The following is a 17,782-nucleotide window of genomic DNA, read 5'->3' as shown; positions in this document are numbered from 1 at the left end:
AAATTGAGCACGTGACTCGGTATTAGAGTTATAATGAGAAAGGGGATGAAGAACAAAAGTCATAACCATGTTCAAAAACCGAGGGCCTTTAGCAAAGGCCAAACAGTAAGTGAACCGACACTCACCCCAATCAGAAGGGCGCTCACAGAAAGTAGAAATAAGCTCATCTTTGGACACAATCCTCAGACGCTCACGACCGGGGTAGTTAGGATGCTCTACCCTCAGGACATGGAGCACATCAGATACAATATCCGATGTGACAACTATGCGTGTACCTCGAACACGAGTAACAAAAAGAGTTACTGAATAATCAAATCCATGCATGTTAGAGTAAAACTCTTGGATCAGCACGAATGAACAGGTGACCGGGACGTCACACAGTGACTCCCAACCCCGACTGTTAATGACAATGGATAGGTCAGTGTCAGAGAAGTTCGACAAAATAACTTGGCATTCTGAATGAACGCCTCGTCTAGAAAAGTTTTCCGAGAAGTCCTTTCAGGCATGCTCATCACGAAACCGAACAGAAGAGGGGGTGGGATTAGAAGAAGAAGAAGATGCCCCGGAACAAAAAGGGTTCTGTGACGGAGTAGACTTATGTTTTGGTGCCATAACGCACTAACGTAAACTAAAGAGTGAGGGGGGGGGGGAGAAAAAAACACTCAGAAAAGTCCCAAACCAGTTCAAATATATAAAAATATATATTGATAAGAGAGTACGTATGCATGGGAATGCATGAACATGTGACATGCAAAGGAAAATTGCATCATGGGCTCAGCCCAATCCAATCCTACCAGCACACAATCAGATAACATATATAACACACATCTAAATGCATGAAAATATAGTTATAATGCTCATGAGATGCAATGTATGAAGTTTTTAAGATCAAATCTTCGAAACCCATCCCAAAAATTTTGCAAAAACCTCTTTGATTTTGAAAAACCCCATAATTTTCAAAAATCCCAAAAACTTAGGTTAAAAATCATGAAATGCATGAATATGAGGGATTTAGGACCCTTACCAAGTGAGGAATAACTTGATCTAGGCTGAAAACACCTTGAGGATGAGGTTTTGAGTGAGTGAGAGAGGTTTGGGAGGTGAAAGGACATGGATAGATCGAGAGAGATCGAGGAAAATGAAGACCGGATCGCGTTGACCCTATATATAGGTGTTCAGTAATTCTTGACAGATAGCAGGTGTCGAGAGGTGTCAACCATTAAAAGGTTTCGATAGATCCAGCTATCGAGCAGGTGTCTAGAGGTGTCCACAGTAAAACAAGCTCGATGGATCGAGGTAGCCGTCGAAGAGCTATCGAGAGGATAGAAACTTTCTCAATCGATCCACCTAGCTATCGAGAGGTGTCGAGATGCTGTCGAGGTTGCTTTAAAACAGTTTTTCAAGAAGAGAAAAAACACAGATATGAATGCAATCAAACATGCAACTCAACCAAAGATCCAAACAACATTTTAACCTCTCAAAAACATCTCTCAACAAAAAAAAAAATTTAAGCATTTTGATCCCAAAACACACACGCACACACTAAACAAGTCTAACCAATTTTATATTACAAAAACAAGTCAAGACAGTTTAGTGAGTATACATTAACACATGTAAACCTTGTGATGGCCAAATCACATTGTACCTGCACATGTATCAAAAGTAGCAAAGAATATTGCTTGTTGTGTGTGAAAAACTTCGTAAGATTGCATAAATGTCTACATGTTATGGTGATTTGAGATATGAAAAAATCACTTTAACTCACACACAATCATAACTGTTTGATGGGGACTATCACCTTTGAGGTACATCCTATAACTCTCACATCTCCTAGAAGACACACTTGCAATCATATATAAAACATTTTGATCTCTTTTCTTTTTATTTTTCTTTGCATATTTTTCTTTTAAGCAAATCATGCATGGGCATATAAGAGATAGAAAAGAAATATCCACTGATGTTAAGCTTTTAACATTACACTTTTGTTATGCCGAGGCATACAGATGTCATTTTATGCTTAGCGGGCAACAGTGGTGAGATAGTTATTTATGCATTTCTTTTAGGATTTTCTAGTCTTTCCCATCAAAAAGAGTGATACGAGTGTTAAGTACAAGAGATTACTTAACCTTACTCATCACAAACACGAGCCACAAAGCTCACTTGCTTAGTTGTGCATAGAGATGCTCATCTAAGTTACCAAAGATACAAAGTTTAGAAAAATTTATTTCAATGGTCATTCAAAGTACACAAGTACCAATGTACACAAACACACACTGTTTTTGTATTTTTCAAATTTTCAATTTTTTTTTTTTTATGAAAAATGAGATAAGCCAAAACTGAAAAGAAAACAAACAAAAACAAATTAAATAAAGCAATGCATAAAACTAGATTGACATAAAACAATAAAGCAAAACACACAAGTAATACAAACAAAAACAAGAAGAGGAGAGAGAGAAAGTGACAGAATCACTTAGAACCCTTTTCCTTCCACACCTTAGAAGAACCTTTCCGTTTGGCAAACCCTTGATCCGGTGGTGAGGGGGAAGAATTGAAATCGTTCAAGTTCGAAAGGAACATGAGGGCTTTGAGAAGATCTCCAAGGGGAGCAAAAGAGGATAGAAACTAATTCTGGTTTCCCGATGCAATCATGTCGTTGCTCTGTTAAGAGGCTAACCACTTATAGCAATTAGGTTGAGTATGACCGGCTGCTCCACAATGATGATAGAGATGTTGCTTCTTCTGTTTAGGCTTTTAAGAGTTAGCCTTCTTAGCCTTAGTGTTTTTAACTTCTTTCTTTTCCTACTTAGGGGGTGCTCCTAAGATAGATTTACTATTGTCTATGTTCTCACTAGCTAAGTCATTTTTAACAACGTTGTTATTAGTTTCAATATTATTAGCAGGAGGAACAAAAACTGTAGTACTAGTAGAAGAAATACTAGGAAAAGAGAAATCATACCCTAAACTTGTTCGATCAGAAGCAGATTTCTGAAGACCGAGCATCTCATCAAGTTTTTCACTTGAAGTCCTCTCCAATTGAGCTCTAACTTAAAACAGCTTTGCTTCAAGTTTCTTGGTCTTCTCGGCCAAGAAATTATTCTCAAATCTCAGTGCCCCAATAGTCTAATTGGCTTCATCAAATTTTGTGGAAAGCTCTTCTAGTTCCAGCTCTACATCACTAAACTTTTTGGTGGTCAACCTATACATCTTCTCATGCTTCTTTGAGATCTTGTATAACTTTGCGTAGGCTATGTGGATGTCATCTTGTTCATCCATCTTTTCAAACTTGGACTCCACCAATTCCTCTTCTTCATCCGCATCTTCAACAATCCCTTCAGTAGGATTGACAATGGCAGTGAAGGCATTTAGGATTCCGTCATCCTTATTGTCGAAATCATCCTCAGGCTTGGTGTCGCTCAAAGTAGCAACAAGTGCCTTGCTCTTCCCAATGGTCTTGAGATATGTGGGGCACTCTTATTTCATGTGACCGAAGCCTTGACACCCAAAGCACTTTGGTCCTAAGGGAACAGTATACTGACCGCCATCCCTATCATCCTTCTTCCCTTTGTCTTGACTTTTTAACTGAGAGGAACTAGATTGCTTACAATCCTTGTCAAAGCCTTTCCCATTGGCATTCTTTATGAATTTCTTGAATTATCTTCTAATATAGGACTTCATCTTAGAATCTTCATCGTTTGAAGACTCAACAGTATCACTGCTCTTGGCCTTCAATGCCATGCTCTTGCCCTTACCCGACTTGCCAATTCTTGTTAAACCTAACTCATAGGTCTGTAGATTACCAACCAGCTCTGTCAAGGAATCTTGTCGATGTCCTTTGAATTCTCAATCGCAGTGATCTTGGCATGGATCTCTCAGGTAGAGATCTAAGCACCTTTCTCACAATCTTGGGTTCAGGAATGGATTCCCCAAGATTGAAAGTTGAGTTCACTATGTCCTTTAGCTTGGCACATAACTCATCGAATGACTCATCCTCCTCCATCTTAATCTCTTCGAAGCTTGTAGTGAGCCTCTGAAATTTTGAATCCTTGACAGCCTTAGTTCCTTCATAGGTTGTCTAGAGGATGGTCCATGCTTCCTTTATAGTTTCAGTGAAGGATATCTTCTTGAATTTCTCATTAGTGACTACACTGAACAAAACATTCAATGCCCTACTGTTGAAGTTTGCCGCCTTAATCTTGGCATCATCTTAATCGGCGGCGCTTCCTTTGGCTTGGTTTAGCCTATCTCCACAGCTTGCCACACTTTCTCATCTAGAGACTGCAAGAAAGCTCTCATACGTACTTTCCAGTATGCATAGTTAGTGTCATCAAATAAAGGAGGTATAATGAGAGACTGTCCTCTATCCATGCAATGTACGTGGTAGTACAAATAAATCACCCATTAAACTAAGTATGCAGCGGAAATTAAATTGTCAAGGTGATTTGTTTACAAATGGGGAAAACCTACACGGCAAAAACCCCAGTGGGTGATTTTAAGGTCACCACTCCTGAGAATTCACTATTATCACAACAAGCGGTTACAAGTAAAGGAATCCCAGTACCTTATACCAACCTACAGTTGAACCCTTACCCCAATACCTATTTGGACTTGTTCTGTAATGATAATCTCTCCTTTTAATGCATGGCTCCCAGTACGTGACTAACCAATTGTGCAAATCCCAATACACGACTTCAATCACCAACTAGAGAAGGTTGTTGGCTGCAAAGTTCTTTAGTTCATTACACGATGAAGATTGAGAAGCTCTTTGGTTACAAAACCCTACAGTGCACAAACATAGCAGCTTCTTCACAAGAAAGATGAACTAGGGCAAATTCTGTCTCCAGTCACAATTTGCTTGAACAAACTTTGCTCAACACTTGTGCAACTTGTGTCACCTTTGACGGCCCTTAAAATAATCATTTTATATGTTTAGGGTTGTGAAAAAAGAAAGCTCAAACATACAATCACGGATTGGATGAAAAACAAACCAGAAATTCTGAGTTTCATAAATCTCGACAGATACTCTATCTGTCAAGTTGCTGTCAAGCCACAAGCTGGAACAGCTCTTCAAGGCTCGATAGATGCTAGCTGTCAAGCTAGCTATCGAGCTTTAATGAACAACACTTTTTACACTTGAATCTTGGACAGACTTGCATGGTTTTAATACTTGAACTTGAAACCTTGTTCCTTGAAGTATTAAACACATCCTAGATCTACCCAAATACAAGTAAAGTGTATTTTGTCAAAGGATTAGTCAATTACATAAAATAGTGACATATATTCCTAACAAGTGAATCATATATGTCATAACAAGTGAATCACAGATGTCCTAACAGTAAGTTGCTTCAAGGACTATTTTAGTTTAATCTAATTATTTAATTCCAAAGGCTCTTAACCAAATTAGATGCAGTTGTTTAGCTTCACAGCTTTACCAAATTCCTTGTGCCTCTGATAAGATCTTGCTCTATTTAGCCATTAATTGATGAACTATTTAAAAATATGACATGCCTGTAGCATTTTGCAGGTAAAATTTTGTTAGAAGGATTTTATTCTTGTTAGTGGGGGTTGTGGAGTTGGGCATTACAAGGAAAATAGTCAATCTACAAGGTCCTATCTAGTATAGGCCTTGAATTTGAAGTATGGCGTGTTAACTTCTAGAAGGACTAAGTTTTTTCTTATCAATGCAGGAAGAAGTAGAAGTTAATTGGAGTGCAATGCTGACTCAAACATATGAGTTAGCTGAAGAATGTCTACAAACAAACTACTATGGCGCCAAAAGAATGGTTGAAGCACTTATTACCCTCCTCTAGTTATCTCATTCACCAACGATTTTCAATGTTTCTAAAAACTCAGTATATAAAACACTAGTGAATGTTTAGACTCCCAAATTCAAATTTTCCAATACAAGCTTATATTCAAACAATGTATGTGTGGAATATGAACTATAAGCAATACCCAAAAATGCAAACTACTCTAAGCCATTAATTAATCACAACCAACAAAGATTAAAAGCAAAGAGTAAGGGAAAGAGAGATGCAAACACAAGATAACACCGGCACGTGTTATCAAAGAAGAAATCGAAGAACTCGGCAAAAAACCTCTCTGCCACCCTCCAAGCGGTAAATGATCCATTAGAAAATCAGTTGGGATACATAAATAGCAATAGACCCAATCCTAATCTACCTAATGCACCTAAGCCCTCCAAGCTTCTTGCTCCAACAAGGTTACGCTGAACCGTGTCTTCTCTAACTTTCCAGATCCTGCAATTAGCCCATTGCATCAACCAATATGAATTGGTTCTCTTTTGAACTACTTCCTAAACACCAAGAACCTTCTCACTACTCTAAATTTGGTGAGGTAAGGATTTGATTTATGATCCTCTCATGGGTATGACAATGGAGAGGGTGAGAGTAGAGGAATTTGGAGAATCAAGTGTATAAGATTGTGGATGAATCAATCTTGTTTTTCTCTAAGGTTTCTCTCTCAAAATTATTTCTTCCCCTTCTCTACATTTCATGGGTATAAAGGTATTTATAGTAGGATATGAGATGGAATGTGAAAAGTCATTTTTTAGCAAAACAGAGTGCACCGGAGAGTCATTTCGCAACTGGGATGAGACGTGAGTTCCAATCACTAGTTACTAGACTAGGCCAGACTATACTTTTTGTCCTGTAGTGATCCAGTTGTCCTGACTCTTCATCTTCCTACATGCTTCACACATGTGCTTCATTTTGGCAAGTCACCACTCGCGAGTCAATTGCGAGTCTCCTTTTTGTTGCACACTCTTGATCAAATCTTCACACTCTCTCACACACAACCCTTACATTATTCCCACCTAAATACAGGGTTTCTAAATGCTAAATTACAAGAAATTTTGGCACAGAATAAAGCCAACACATAGTTGAATAAATTCAACTTTACAGTTTCATCATTCATGGGGAAGCTAAAGGTATTAGAAAGCATCATTTGCGTATTTATGGCACCCTGATGAAAAGCTCAATCAAGTCTTGTACAAGTTATAAATTTGGTTTGAATACAACTATGCTGAATTGAAAGCAAATGATTCTGCTTGATATTGGCTTAAATTGAGTCTTAGACACACATGATTAAATTTGATGCCACTGAAAATTTGGCCAACTTGAGTCTCTCCGATGATTTTGTTTATAACTGGAGAACTAACATAGACTCATTGTTTCACCTTGGTCTACTCCAACGATAAGAGTGATACTTTGAATACCAATGATCAACACTTTCGGTTAGGAGTGGTCCTATTATTAATTGCATAAAAAAAAGTTATTACTGATTTACGTTGTTGCTAATGTTGATTAAATACTGTTGTTAATTTAGTGGATACTGGATACTTTGAGATGAAAGCTACACATAACTAGATATAATCTGTTTCTATACGAATATGAGTATATTCCCTTGGAAAATTGAGGGGAACGTTTTCCTTCCATTTTTTCTTATTAACTGTTAAATTTATTAGCAATGGTGGTTCCGTGTTATACCATGTCGTATATGCTAGAGTGGATGCAAAAAGGAAAGTATAGAATAGGAATACTGAGAACAAGAGGGTTACGTGGTTCAACCTTGTCGGCCTACGTCCACAAAGAAATCCCTTAAGGGCTACATCTTTATTATGTAAGAGTATAGTACAATAACCTATGTTACAATGAACCCTAACATGAGTTTATATAGGCAACTAAACCCTAGACTACTAGTACAAGCAAGAGTGAGCTTAGGCCTATTACATTGGGCTAATATGTGTAATATATTTCTAACACCCTCCCTTAAACTCAAGGCGGAAGTTCGATGAAGGCTTGAAGTTAGATAAGTATGAAAAGATCCCTTGGAAATGTCTTGAAGAATGCCTTTGAAGAAATCACAATGAAGAATGTGCCAATTGATCGATTTTGAAGTTTCAAATGAAGAAATGGAGTCCAAAATCAGAATCTACGTGAAAAACTAAACAAGATAAGCCATTTCGGAAATTTTAACTTTTGGTCAAAGGTCAAAGTCAAACCAAGTCAAAGTCAATGGTTAAGACGGACAGTGGTCAATGGTCTACATGGTCCGAGTTAGTTTTGGGTTTTACGAGTTGGGTCACAGATCGGATAGTAGAGTTGCTGACATCATCCTGATGATGTGTCTCTAACGTGGACTAGGGTTGACATGGCTATGGCTTGCATGGAATTGGCGTGGCTAGATGACGTCATCGAATGACGTCAATCATAATGTTAGAAAGTTTTCCAGCAGTGTATGGTGCGTGCATTACCACTGACGCGTGGAAGCGAGGCCAGAAACCTAGGAAGTGCATGAGGGCACGTGTGATGTTAAATGAGAGCCAGATTCTCGAGTTCCGTTAAGCGGCGAACGACAAGGCCTACATAGAGACGCATGTGTCCAAAAGTTGATCTAGGAGTGAAGAATTTGTGGTGGCACATGGAGTAAGTGCTGGAATTCTTTTTGGAGCATGGTGTTGCGTAGAGATTCTAATGGAGACCAGCTTCCTAGGTTTTGGTCGTGAGAGGCCGTGGAGCATGTATGTGTGGTTGGTTTTATCAGTCGAAACCTCAATTTGCACAAATCTAAAAGGGGAGGCATGGATTGCTTGGGCTATGATTTGAGACACAATGGCAAGATAGTGACAGTGATCCGTGGAAGCTGTGTGTTGCCATGGGGTTTAGATCTGAAAACAGGCAGGGGTACTGTGGATCTGTGCTATGCATGTATGAATCTTCTTAAATGTGTAGAGATGTTTTTTTGATGCCAAGAAGAAAGTTTGGTTCTGATACCAAGTTAAATATATTAGCAACGGTGGTTCTGTGTTATACTATGTCGTATATGCTAGAGTGGATATGAAACGGAAAGCATAGAATATGAATACTGAGAACACGAGGGTTACGTGGTTCAGCCTTTGGTATCAAAGCTCCAGATGGTCAGGTGTGTTGTGGCTCATATCATGTTGTATATGCTCTAAAACTAGTGTTCTTTCAAAATGGTATTCATGGAATCATATGAAACACTCCCTATAGGTATGGAGTTTTTGTTTTGACATTAAATTGTGAATAATTCTCCCATTAAAAATTAAAAATTAAATTATCTTCCAATGTTTTTCCAGGAGATACCAAATGAATGGGCTAAAGGAGTGTTAATTGATGCTGAAAGCCTTACAGAAGTGGAGGTCCTTCTAGCCTCTTCTTCTCTAATAATGAAGTGACACCATTTTAATTGAAGACAATCTGTTTCTACAGACAATCAAAATACATGGCCCTCTAATGGCTATACACTTCCCCTTGGGCTTATGTTCTCTGTCTATGATTTGTGATGCAATAATAAGGCTATACCTCTGTTAAATCTCTTATCAATACGGGTTCTTTCATGAAGAATCAATATGTTTTTTGTGCTTCTTGGAAGCCAATGTTAGTTCTTGGTGATGATATGTTTCAAGAGAAATGTTATTGGTTTGCAAGGGATTGTCACAAACATTTGAGGGACCTTCCTCAATTACACTAGTTAAGAGAGAGAGAGAGAGAGAGAGAGAGAGAGAGAGAATCATTGCAATTGTCAAACTTAATTATCCAATCTCTCACATTATCATACACCAAAATCCAATATACTCTCTCTCTCTCTACCAAAAATCAAAATTGGAAATTAAGTTTCTGTTTTCCTTCATCATGCCATGCATCGCCTTGCCAAAGTTAAATTAAAAATTATATTAAAAACATAAATAAATTATCATAAAGAGCCAATCCAGACACAAACCCAATTAATAACCAAATAGTTCCCTTAGTTAGTAAGAAACCATAGCAAAGAAATTGTTCAATAAAATCATAGGTTTCTTGTGGTGCTAAATAGAATTGATCATTTTAAATTGAGAGACTTAAGCTCATACACCATGTCATGGTAAATTGATCAAGTACATATTTAGATAGATTTTTTTTTTTTAAGAGGAAAATACTTATTTAGATTGATCACGATTAATACCCGTTTTTGACAAAAATGGCCCAACAGCAGAAAAACCCAACATCAAAAGAAAATGAAGAAGGAAAAGATTGAGGAACAAGATAAAAGAAAATAGGTCATGAGAGCCCAAAGAAAGAACTAAAAGCCCAACAAGCCAGCATGCCCACGGGTGTAGTAAGAGGTAGAAGCAAGGCAAATGGGCCATGAGAACCCAAGGAAAGAGGTAAAAGCCCAATGGGCCAACATGACAGGAAGTGACAGCCAGCAAACCCATGGGCACAACGAGGGGTAAAAGTAAAGACCATGAGGGCCCAAGGAAAGAGGTAAAAGCCCAATGGGTCAACATGGCAGGAAATGATAGCCAACGGGCCCGTAGGCACATAAGAGGTAAAAGTAAAGTAAATGGGCTATGAGAGTCCAAAGAAAGAAGTAAAGCCTAATAGCCTAGCAAGTCCATGAACACAGCAAGTGGTGGAAAAAAAGGGAATAATGTGCAAGCTAGTAGGTTATGGAGGCCCAAGGAAATAAGAAAGAAGAAGAGCAAAAGCCCAACGAATTGGTCTGGCAAGAACTTATGCCAAGTGAACACACAAGCCCGGGAAGGGATGAAAAGAAATAAGGCAGCAAAAGCCCATGCCCTCTTCCGTAGAGGATAAATACGAGTAGAGACATGCAGCAGAATGAAACAAGGCTAGTCTGCTACAGTAAAAACAACGTTAGAACGAAAGAAAACAAAAACAAAGGATAGTGGAGCAAGCACATAATGACCTGAGCACCACCAATCTGTACCCAGCCAATACAAGAGAGGTGGACCCACGGTCAAAGGGTTCAGAGGGTATGGCTTGGTGGTGGGGGGAAAATGATTTATCTTTGGTTTCCAACCAAGGTTTCTTTTGGGAATATACTTTGCTAGGATGGTATCTTACCCAAAAGAAATGGTAGATGGCTAGGACCACCTGATGCATGCCATAGAGATAGGTGATGAAGTAGCCAAATCCTTATCCATTCGAACCCAAAGGTAGAGGTTTGTAGCAAAATCAAACAAAAGGGAATTTTGTCATGAAATGAGTAGTAACAAAGTGAGAATGTACTGAGCAATGGTAGTGGCTGGGCAACCAATGGATTGTTGGACAGTCCTAAAGAGATGCCCATAACAAACCAAAAACAGTTGATAAAGCCCTAGGGGTAAAAGGGAGAAATCCCATGGAATCAATTCACTATAAAAAGGAGAAGTAGCCATAAATGAGAGGAGGAGCAACCCACAATAAGACAATAGTAAAAAGCTGAGAGAGAAAGGACTACGAAAAAAGGAAAAAAAAAGTGGTAAAAGAAGAGAAAAAACATGGCAGAAAAAAAAGGCATGCATCAATAGACCATCTTTTCCCTCCCTCTTAGCAAACCCACTCTTTAGAATCACAAAAGTAGTAACAAGTAATCATTTAGGCCCATTCTCCAAAGTGCTCAACTTTGATGGAAAAATCTTATGACAAGGTTGTTCAAGTTGAGATTTGAGTTCCTTCTTAGTTCACTTTCCGCGGAAAGATTCAACACTCGACTTTGATTGCAAATACATAAAATTTTACTCGTTAGAACTTATATTTGTTGTATTAGTTGTTCTACTATGGCATCTTTTATCATATTTGCTATATTAGTTGTTTTGTCGTGGCATCTTTTATCATATTTGCTGTATTAGTTGTTCGGTCGTGGTATCCTTTATCATATTTGCTGTATTACTTGTTCTACTATGACATCTTTTATCATATTTGTTGTAATTGTTGTTCTACCATGACATCCTTTATTATATTTTCTGTGTTAGGTGGTCTTGCGTGGCATCCTTTATCATATTTGATGTATTGGTTGTTTTGTTGTGTCAGCTATTTTGCCATTTTACTCCCTTCTATTGTAGCTGACCCACCTGACCACACTCTCTGCTTAATGTGTTTCATCGTTTGCACCCTTAGAATGCTTGGCTTGTGCAAAAACTGGCCTGTAGCATGGTCCTGCTAAGGTAGGCTAGTCCTAACTTCCTGACCCACAATTCAAAAGGCCTAAACATAGCAAAACGAGCCCAAACCTATTAACACAAAAAAGGCACCCACAATCACTAAAGACTAAAAAGGTTGTTTGGTACTAGATTTTTAACAATAGTTTTCAGTGTTTAAATACTGAAAACTGTTGTTCTAGAAAAAAAAAAAAAAAAAAAAAAACATGTTTAATAGACAAGTTTTTTTTTAAGAGTGTTTGAGTTATGTTACTCAAAATATGGTGTTCAAACACTAATTTTAGAAAGCTCCTCATACCAGTTTTCAAGATGCAAAAACAGTTGTTCAGTGTCATTTTCATAAATAATTAGAAATACATGGGTCCCACTTTGATTAGACTACACCTTTATTAACTCTCTCTCCCACACCATGTCAGCCCTACCCTTTGACCCGTCTTTACTCTCTCTACCATCTCCATCCTTCACGCTGAGTAAGTTCTACAAACCCCAGCCCTTGTTGCTATCCCTCTTGCACAACAGCAGCCTCACACACCATCAGCATTTAAGGCTCCATCATTAAGGAACAAAACATGAACATGAACCTAAACTTGAACCTGAACCAAAAATTTTGATGATATCAAGAAAGAGAGATATATTACCTTATCAAGAGATGGGTTTTCTTAATTTGCTGCTAAAATCATCTATGACCTTTGGAGATAAAAAAAAAAAAAAAATTTAAAAAGATGGTCTCAGGTCTGAAGTGTCCGTTTGGGAACATTTTATTTTGCTAAAACTGAAAACTTTTACTGAAACTTTTCTTTTCTTCCTGTGGTTGTGCATGGAAACTGCAGGTAAGGTTTCTCCTGCTCTAAATTTAGGAAGTTTGAATATTCAATGGCTAGCAATTGTCCCACACTTACAAGAAAGACATGAGTTTGTTATTTTAGTACCTGTAGGCCTCAATCTGTGAACCTAATCTATCATTATATTAATGGAAACGGCTACTATAATTATTATTATATTAAATTAGGAATGATGCAATGGTTGTATGTTAGGAAAAGGGTACTCCACAGGCTTTGAGAGTTGTATCTGATAAAGTAATAGGCTTGGACTTTATCAATTTAAGTTTGTCACCATGTGAAAGGGAAAAGATTACTTTATGGTTGATATTTATCTTCTTTATCATCCTTCTAGTGACATGTATTCAACTCTAATTTATTGTAGGAGGCAGTAATGCTTTTCAAGCCTAGAATATCTTTTAGCCCCTATAACGTAGGAATAAAAAATTATATATTATCTAAGTTAACTGTCATCCATGCACTACCATTGTTCAAAAATTTGACCAGCAATATTTTTAAGCTTTACGGCATCAAGGGAATAATGGGTTAGTCATGGGATTGATAAATTAAGATATAATATTAGCTTCAACTATAAATTAGATTGATCAGATATCTATCATTCAGTCATATTGAAGTTTCATGAATATCTATGATTATATTAATGGAAAAATCTGATTAGGCAGCAATATTTTTTAACCCAAAAATCTGATCAAAGCTAAAAGTGAATGGGATAGTTAAGTGAGTAGATGGAAAATTTTGGAAATATCAGTGTTGTCCAAAATTATATTGTTTAAGTATGAAAACAGATTTTAGTTGGAAATTTGTGTATTGATGGGCCTATGTTTGGTGTTGCTAGGTTCTAATTCTACTAATTTATTGTGACTCAAGGGTGGTTGATTTCATTTTTGCAACTAAGAATTAAGTGGTGTTTACTAATTTGGGGATTTTCCCAAAAACAATTTTTATTATGAAACTATTCTTAAATCAAAAAAATATGTTGACATTCGATAAATATATTGATATCCTATAAATGTTTGATGTGCACATTGCATGGAAACGTTGACTATTCGTTATATGAAAAATTTGTGGGATAACCTAAACTTATTTAAACTTGTATGTGTGGATAAATCTTTGTATTTTTTATGAGTATTATGATTGGATTGTTTGTTGTGGGCATCTTGAAATTTGTTTTGAATCCTATGGCAAGTCGTGATTAAAAACTCAATATTGTATTTAGTCCTTAGCAATGGACAGTCATACTATAGCTAGTCCTTAGCAAGGGACAGTACCAGAAAAGGGGCTAGTGCACATTTGGTAGCTCCTTAGCAAGAGAGTATACCAATGAGGATCCGAAAAGGGAGCTTCTTAGCAAGGGAATGCACATTTAGATTCCAAAGGAACTACCCTTAAGAAAAGGGATGAAAATAGAATTCCAGTCCTAAAAGGAGACAGCACAGTCCCTGTCAATGGGGCGTAAACGTTGACCAGAAGAAAAGTATAGGAAATTGTTTGTATAATGGTGTTGGTAAATCATAATGGCTCACAATATAATGATATTTTTATATGAAATATTTGATGTTAAAATTACATATAGTTTTGCAAGTTATAACTTTGTTGTATGGAATATTCATTTAAAAGGTTTGTTCCCACACCCCAGTATTAGTGAATCCCACTTATTGAGTTATCTCACCCCCCCCCCCCCTCTTATTCCCCCTTACAAATACATTAGAGGGATCATTAAAGTAAAGATTCTTGGAAGACAACAGTTACAAATTATATTGTAAAACTGAGGATTTCATTATTATTTTTATGGTATTGAATATTGTACTGGAGAATTATTTTGAGAATATTTTATCATTGGTGGAATTAGAACTCTAACAATTGTGATGAGATTTTAGGTTGTTAGTTGCTTTTATTTAATATTTTTTTATGGATTATTTAGATTGAATAGACTTTTATTATTTATGTTTTTGGGGCGTTACAATTGAAACTCTTCATCAAATACCTTCAACCATACACAATAAAAATTTTATCATTCATACTTTTTACTTTATCATTCTACATGAGTCTAGGTGCAATATTTAGCTTACTTAGTTTTTAATGAACACCCATTTTAGGCAAGGGAAAAAAAATAAAAATAACAAAAGGCATGTGTCATTGAATTTTCCATTAGATAAATTATAAGTTTCGAAGATTTAAACCTAGAAAATCAATGTTCTCTAGGTAATAAATAAAACATCTTATATCACAATTCAAACTTTCTAAGCATTATTTGTCTCCAAAAAAAAAAAAAACTTTCTAAGTATTATTACCATCTAAAACTCAAAATACATGAAGAAAATTTTTGGGATATTAAAATTTAGTGGGAGTATTTTAAACATTACACAATTGATATATTTTAAGAATCATAAGCTTTTATTAGGGTTTAACCGAGAGGATAACAATATGATATATTTGCTATTTTCCAAAATATTAATGGTAAAATTGCTTGATTTTAAAGTTTAAGAAGGAATTGTGAGCTACCCCAAACATGAAGGATGCAAAGTGTTTTAATCCTAAGTGTTTTTTTTTTTTTTTTTCCTTTGTATAAAACTATGTGTTTTCACATAAAATGGTGCATAAAGATAAAAATACAATAAAAAATACAAAAAGTCTATTCAAGAAAACTGTATGTAAAGCAATGAATTTTGGCTTAACAAAATTAACTAAACCAAAAAAAAAAAATCTAGAAACACAACATAATGGTATAATATTTTCATAATACCTTTATAATTTTGTTATATTTTATTTTGACTTGTATAGAATTGATACTTCAACCGTTGTGAATATATTATGATGACAACAAGATGTCTTAACATTTTCACAAGAGAAATGCTATGTTTACAACATTTTTAAAATAAATCATAAGCAGTAGATTGTTACGAGTTGTTATTGGTAGGTAAAAAAGTAATTTCATTGGTAAGTTTATATTAGAACCAATAATAATTTACCACAAATGATTTATTATGAAAATGTTGTGGATGTAGACATAGCATAATGGGATGAAAAAAAAATATTGAAACTGTTAAAAAAAAAATCGTCAAACTGTAATTTTTTATGCATGTGGTAGTTATTATGACATGAAAAAAAAAAAAAAAAAATAGACGACATTGATATTTCAGGTCCCAGAGTTTTGCGTGAGTGCAGGGAAGTAAGTGACAAAAAAAAAAAAAAAAAAAAAACACTAAGGAGGCTGTTTGGATTGAGTTTTTTGATAACTCAATTCTCTGTTTCCATAACTCATAACTTAAAAATGGTGGGACCCATAGTAAAAAGGTTGTTTGGCCAAACGATAACTCTGTTTCCATCACTCAATTCTCTGATTTTTGAGTTATGAGTTATGGAAACTGAAAACAGCCTTTTGCTGTTTTCAGTTTCCATAACTCATAACTCAATGGCATTTCCGTAAATAAACACACATGAGGGACCCACAGCCGCAAACTTTTGACCACCTTTTTTTTTTTTTTTTTTTTCTGGGTTGGCATTGGCTGTTTGTTTTTTTTTTTTTTTTTTTTTTTTTTCTTGGGTTGGCATTGTTTTTTTTTTCTTTTTCTTTTTCTTTTTCTTTTCCTGGGTTGGCTGTTCGGTTTTTTTTTTTTTTCCTGGGTTGGCGTTGTTCTTTTTTTTTTTTTCTTTTTTTTCTTTTCCTGGGGTTGGCTGTTTGGTTTTTTTTTTTTTTTTTTTTTTTTTTTTTTTTTTTTTCTGGGTTGGCGTTGTTCTCTTTTTTTTTTTCTTTTTCTTTTTCTTTTCCTAGGTTGGCTGTTCGGTTTGGTTTTTTTTTTTTTTTTTTTTTTTTATATATATATATTAGCTTCGGTGAGTTGGGTGCTAAAAAAAAAAAAAAAAAAAAAACTGTGCTGGCTGACAGGTGTGGGACCCATGAATAGTGTGAAAAAATTGAGTGATGAAAATAAAAGTGATGTTGCCAAATGAGTGTGAAAAAATGAGTGATGAGTGATGAGTGATGAGTGATGAGTGACGAAAATTGAGTGATGAAAAATCCTTACCCAAACAGGCCCTAAAAATGGCGAAGGATATTAAATAAAGTAATGAAAGAAACAAGATTCGGATACCCTGAACAGATGGGGAGATGTATGGTGGGTGACGTGTGTCCCCACTCTTCTATAATGTTTGCTTTTCGTATGGAAATCTCCCTCCCTCTCTAGACGTAATCAATGACGACAATAAAAGAAGCACCCTATTAAATTATTATACAAAAGAAAAGTGGTTTTTATCTTCAAGTTTGTTTGAATAAAACTTATTTTGTTGAAATTGAAAACTGAAAATACTGTAATAAAATAATTTTTAAATGTGTAAATAGTATCGTGGGGCCCATTTTTAATAAAAAAGTTGCTGAAAAGTGAAGTTTGTAGGACCCATAAACAATGCACGAGTACATTGTTGACTTGGTCAACAACTGCAGCTGAAAAAAAAAAAAAAAAAAAAAAAAAAAAAAAAAAAAAAAAAACCTAGACTTAAAACGTAGACTTAGATCCAAACCCACACCCATTCGTTTAATTTTCTTCTTCTCACTCTTGGTATGTTTAATTTTCTTCTTCTTTTTTTACAATATTATTATTTTTAGTCATAGCGTGAGTTTGGATAGAGCTAAAACTCACTTTCAGTTGCATTTGCATCAAAATTAGTGGATTTTGTGCACTATTTCCAAGACCTACAAGTACTTTTTTTTAGTAAAATTTTCATTAAAACTAAGTCTCACGGCATTATTCACACATTTAAAAATTATTTTATTACAGTATTTTCAGTTTTCAGCAATAAGCGGTATCCAAACAGACCTGTAGTTGGTTCCAATATGATATTTTATTTTGACCAATAAAAAATTAAAATTTTAACAATTATGAAAATATTGTGACAATTTTTTGTATTAATATATTACTATTATATATATATATATATATATATAAACAGGGCCTCATATGTATATAAAAAAATTAGAAAA

The sequence above is a fragment of the Quercus robur genome, chromosome 8 (genome assembly GCF_932294415.1).
Source record: "Quercus robur chromosome 8, dhQueRobu3.1, whole genome shotgun sequence".
In the NCBI taxonomy this organism is placed as follows: Eukaryota; Viridiplantae; Streptophyta; class Magnoliopsida; order Fagales; family Fagaceae; genus Quercus; species Quercus robur.
Note: the sequence above shows the minus strand (reverse complement) of the source record.